The sequence below is a fragment of the Camelina sativa genome, chromosome 7 (genome assembly GCF_000633955.1).
Source record: "Camelina sativa cultivar DH55 chromosome 7, Cs, whole genome shotgun sequence".
In the NCBI taxonomy this organism is placed as follows: domain Eukaryota; kingdom Viridiplantae; phylum Streptophyta; class Magnoliopsida; order Brassicales; family Brassicaceae; genus Camelina; species Camelina sativa.
Window position 1 is genome coordinate 208,121 of NC_025691.1, and position 5,837 is coordinate 213,957.

The 5,837-nt window shown below is 30.3% G+C and overlaps 1 long non-coding RNA gene across 1 annotated transcript; it reads right to left on the reverse strand.

The window, feature by feature from the left end:
- Positions 1–771, reverse strand: LOC104699557. The gene is made up of 2 exons (XR_753382.1): positions 376–771; positions 1–74 (listed from the first exon to the last, which is right to left on the reverse strand). It is a non-coding gene; the product is annotated as an uncharacterized LOC104699557 (long non-coding RNA).

Here is a 5,837-nt window from a genome sequence, read left to right on the forward strand (position 1 = left end):
TTTTTTTTTTTTTTTTTTTTTTATTGTATTTTTTTTGTGTTTGTTGTATTTCTTCTAGTCATAACCTTTCTCGCCTGCAGATATGTGAAAGATAGAGAGAGAGTTAATAACTTCTTCTTTTTTTGTCTCTGTGAGTGACTTGGAGAGCTGACTAATATCATAAATTTACAGAATACTGAGATCTTAATCAAAAACTCGAAAGCATCATCAATATTTACTATGACTCGCTCTTTGCGTTTTTTTCCTTTTTCAACTTTAACATTCATTCAAGATTACAATGTTTGAGACAACAAAGGCTGACTGATAGAGCCTCAACTCAACATATAAACTTTACAAAACCGGCACACAAGCCACAAAGATATGGAAGATACTCACAAAGGATTGATTGAGAGACTCCTTAGCGTACTCGTTTTGAAGATGTGCGCTGTTAGAGACAGTGCTAGTTATTTGCTATCGAGCCATTTCCCTTCATTTTTAATTTTATTAACCGGACCGGAAAGTAAACATCATTCTGAACCCTCAAACTCATTTTTTATCGAGAAATGTTTCTACTTTCTAGGAAGCTAACTGAACTCTTGTTTCATATTGTCATGTGACACGTTTTTCTTCATTATGAATAATCTAGTTTGGTTTAGTTTATATAGAAAAAGATCAACTGATTCGGTATACGAGTATAATTTTCTCATGTTATACCCGAAGGCTTTATCATCCATTATTAGTCCGGCCCCATAAAGACGGGCATAATATGGGCCGTTTCTATTATAGTCGCAGGTAAATGAGGTTAGTAGAGAGTAGAGACCCATATGAGGTTACATTCACGTTGAGGACCCCTGATATTTTTTTGAAATAGGCTCTTAAATTTCAGTATTAGAGCAGCTAGAAGCCCAATTTATGGATCCAATTCTGNTTTTTTTTTTTTTTTTTTTTTTTTTTTCTGTTGTTGATGTAGGGATCCAATTAAGATGATTTGACTGTAATATTAGGAACTCATATATGCAACATGGATTGTAATTATTTTGTTAATGGTGAAGTAAGTAAAGTGCCAATAAGAGTGATGAGAGGAAACTCATATGTGTTCAGACTTTGAATATGATGTCAGGTTCCTCCATATTTTGGCATTGGCCCACAAAAACTTAATTTAAAAGTGGCAGTATTATATAATTAGAGGCAAGTCTAAGTATTCTTTGTTGTAAATCAAGTGATTTTGTGAATAAGGAAGGAACATATATATGAAGAAACAAAGTTTTCATAAGTAAATTGAAGTGTACATATCCCTTTTGGGGTTCCCGTGACACCATGCATCATTGACCCTCTTTCATTTCATTTGCAGTGTACAGATGAAGGAATATAATACTTTTTTGTAGGTAAAAAAATGATTTGTCGTAAGAAAAAAATGTTACAAACGAATATTTATCTCTCTGATGTAATGAAACTGATCTTTCAATAGAAAGATGGGCCGAATCCGCCAGAGAGGTTCTCTCGTCCGTATTATGTTCATTGTCGTCGCTACACGACAATAACTCTTTTTTTCCTTTGGGTGCAGTTTCTAACAAAACAGTAAGTAACACACAAGTCGCCTTTATCTTTAATTTATTAAACAAATGCTGAAAGAAAAAAATAAAATAAATACAGATTCATGTACTATATATTATTCAAGAAGACAAGAAGATCTTAGCAAGATCCATGTACTATAAAAATTTGCCCCTGCCTTCACTTTAAAATTACATATTCGACTTCATTCCTCTAACCCCAAAAAAAAAAAACTATTTAAAGCAACAAAAACTAAAAACTGAGAGAAGTCCAAAAATCCACACGTGTGCGGTCAGGTCCTTATTATACACATGACGGTGGTGCCGATTTATTTTTAGTATTATTGCTTCACTTGTATTTGCTGCTTTTTTCTTCTTTTTTTTATTGTCAACCACTTGTACTCTCTCTGTCCCACAAAGAGCTTAAATTTTGCTCTCTTCTCTATAAAATTTTAAATTATAAGTATGTTCTTAAGTTTTTATATGAAATATATCAGTTTAATTTAAGCTAACTGATGAGCTATGTTATTAATCAGTTAAGAAAAAAAAACAAAAACAAAAAACACTGTAATAGTTAGATCGGTTCGTGTTAACCAAAGTAAAAAAGAAAAAAAAGAAAGTGGTTTGAATAAGAATATTTTATCGACGGTTCACTCGTGATTATATGGTCTATATGACTCGCATTATTGGATGCATCAAACATTCGACTTTATATATTTGATATTTAGTTGTTGGCTAGTTGACTCGTATTTCTTGCTTTTATTTTCTCCACCGTTTTATTTTTATTTATTTATTTGGGGATTCTTGAAAGTCTCATAACCGGCTTTGGTGGATATGATATCTAAACACGACATCACAATTCACAAGCTTAATAATATTTAATCACCGTTTGTTAAGAAAACCGAAAGAAAAACTAAACGAGAATAGTTTTTTCATCTTTAACGTTTTGAATCTCTCATTCGCCGCCAATATTACTCGTTTATGTAACATACACGCTGCAAACGTATTTTCTAAAACACCTTTTCGAAACTATTTGTGTTGGTTTCTACAGATTCATGTAAATGTATAAAAAAAGTCAAACATGCGCGAGAACGACATTATAGCATAATCTTAGTATGCATAAAAGAAACTCAAAAAGTTTGTTCTACTTGAAATTGTCTTCAAAGTATAAAACAAAGACATACTCCAACAGAATATGTAAAATCATAAGGGAAATTTACTACTCTAAATTAGGTAATATTACCAGAATCAACAAATCAGTGTTTTTGTTTTATGTTACAGGAAAAAACATAATTACAAAAATGTCATTGCCATGTGAGATGCCACGTTAGAAATCACTGACGTGTATTAAATAACTCAGCCGTAATGCGTTACAGAGGTAATGACGGCTGAGTTATGGTATGTTGCAGCTGATTTATGGAAAAAACATTTGAGTAAGAACGGACGACTGACTTAGAACATAACTCAGCCAATCGTTACAGCTGATTTAATGAAATCTGGTTGAGTTATACCATAACTCAGCCGCCCTTACGCCTGAGTTATAATCCGATGGTTAAGTTGTAAATTTTTTGCTGAGTTATCACTACGACAAGGCTGAATTATCATTCTGAATCTGGCTGAGTTATGAACAACGGCTGACTTATGAGATGTGGTTATGGCTGAGTTATGGTTAAGTTTTATAACTCAGCCGCCATGAGCTGACTTATCGTAAAATTCAGTCATTTTACGGCTGACTTAGTAGCAAAAGATTAATTACTAGAATAGAATATCATTCAGTTACGGCTGACTTATTTAACGATACGGCTGAGTTACAAATTTTCAGTTGAGTTATGACATTAAGCGGCTGAATTTGGTAACCATTTTTTGCTTTTTAATTACTGTGATATTATTCATGTTGCGGCTAAGTTATAATTTTGTTTGATGGCTGATTTAATTAGGCTGATTTACATGTTTGTTTGGTGGCTGACTTGCCACTTCGGATGCATCATCTATATCAGCATTCCATATCATCATCTTCTCCGGAAAGACGAAACGTCGTTTCTTCAACTCTTGTTCTTCAACTGGTTAAAAAGTGTTTTTCACCTTGTTCTTCCCCTTCTTTTTCTTATTGTTCTTCACTTCTTAATTACACCACTTCTTATTAATTTTCCTCATTCTTCTTCATTTTCTTTCATGAATCCAGTTCCGGTAATTGGGTAAAGAAACACAAATATGTATTTAACACTGACGATAGAGGGTGTAGAGTTGTGCAGATAGATGCAAAAACAACACACGACAAGCTTGTGAAGCTTATTTTTGATGACTACGGATTGAACGCGTTAATTCATGAGCTAAACACATGTTCTCGATGTAAACAAGTTGGGCACAATGCGAAAACTTGTCCGATGTAGTATTATTGTAATACATTTGTTTTATTTTGTGCAATAACTCAGGCGTCAAGCATTATAACTTAGCCGTCATATTAATCGACGAGACATTTCGTTTTCTGCTTTCAGATTATTCCTTGTGATAACTCAGCCAAAAATCATTATAACTCAGTCGTCATATAAATCGACGAGACCTTTCGTTTTCTCGTAAATACTATAACTCAGCCGTTAAGTAATATAAATCAATTGTTTGCTTTCAGATTATTTCTTGTGATAACTCAGCCACAAAACATTATAACTCAGCCGTCATATGAATCGACGAGGCCTTTCGTTTTCCCATAAATACTGCAACTCAGCCGTAAATTGTTTTTCGGGTTGTAACGTGGATTATGGAAGATGACGTGTATTTTAATTTGATGATGTGTATTTTTTATTATTTTTTAAATTAAAATCGAAAAAATAAATCCAAGAGGTAAATTGTAATTACACTCAGGACACTAAATATCTGCGCAATTTTTAGAAAATGTATTCATATCAGGAATAAACCAACTTTTGGATAACATCTGAGTATTTTTTTCAAATCATAATTCGCAGACGATTATTACGTACACGGAAAAACCCAAAATTTACTCCTACTTCTGTCTTTTAAAAAAGTTTTAATACACATTTCACATAGATTGAACAAAAAACTAAGACAAATTTTTCATCAAAACAATGTAAGAAATTTTTAAGACATTAGTAACTTTTTTTCCCTATTTTTACCAACAACTCATTTAATAATATCTTTTGATATCTAACTTAACATATTAATTTCTTAATTATCATTATATTTCACCTCTCATTTTTATATATGATTCTATTTTGTGAAACAATTAAATTATCATATTATTTATTATAATTAAAAAATAGTCTTATTTCCGGATATACCATAAGTTGAATTTTTAAAAATAAATATAAATTGTTCGATCTATAAAATATTCAAGCTTCAGTAATATTATTCCTTAAAAATAATATCTATTGAATTAAAAATTTTACTGAGTAACGGGTCAAAATTTGAATATTTAAATTCAATTTCATATTTTTTTGTTGAATTTTATAATTTTATATAATATAAAAAACTTTAAATAATTTATTTTAAAATACTTTTAATATACTGAAATTTGATATAAAAGTTAGAAACTATAAACACTCTAAATTGATTTGTTATAGCAATGTCAATAATATGTCACTATTATATGAAAGAATTTCAAGAAACCAAGTATATTAAAACAAAAAGTATAACAATATATTAAATTACTCTTAAAATAATAACTCGCTTTTAAAAAACCAAATTTACTAAATTATGTCTTATAATGACATTCAAGTCATGATGTAGAATATACATTGTTGAAATAACTCACATATATAACCTAATACAAAATATAAAATATACAAAATTTATATAAAATAAAATTTAACCAGTGTTATAGCACGGATACTTATCTTGAATCATCAACAAATATAGAACTTACAAAGTAGGTGTCTTTTTTCAAGCCTTCATATAAAGCATATGATTTTATTACATAATGTTTTATCCAAAAATTTTTTTAAAAACAATCACATAAATTATATTTTATATAAAAATTACAATATAAATAAAATAAATTTCAATTCGTGCTATGGCACGGATCTTAATCTAATAGTATGATATAATCACAGTTGGAGACTTGGAGTATTAAATACATGAGGAATGCCACATTTGCATTTAACGGAAACGGACTGCGTGCTTCCACGCATTGATGAATAATCTAAACAGAAACATAACTTTAAAGCTTATCAATCACATTTGAAAGCAATCTTTTATAGTTTTGTGATTGCAGTTTACAATTCCGATTGTCATATGTTATCCCGCCTAATATTGTTTTATTAGCTTTGCAAAAAAAAAAAAAAAAAAAAAAAAAGG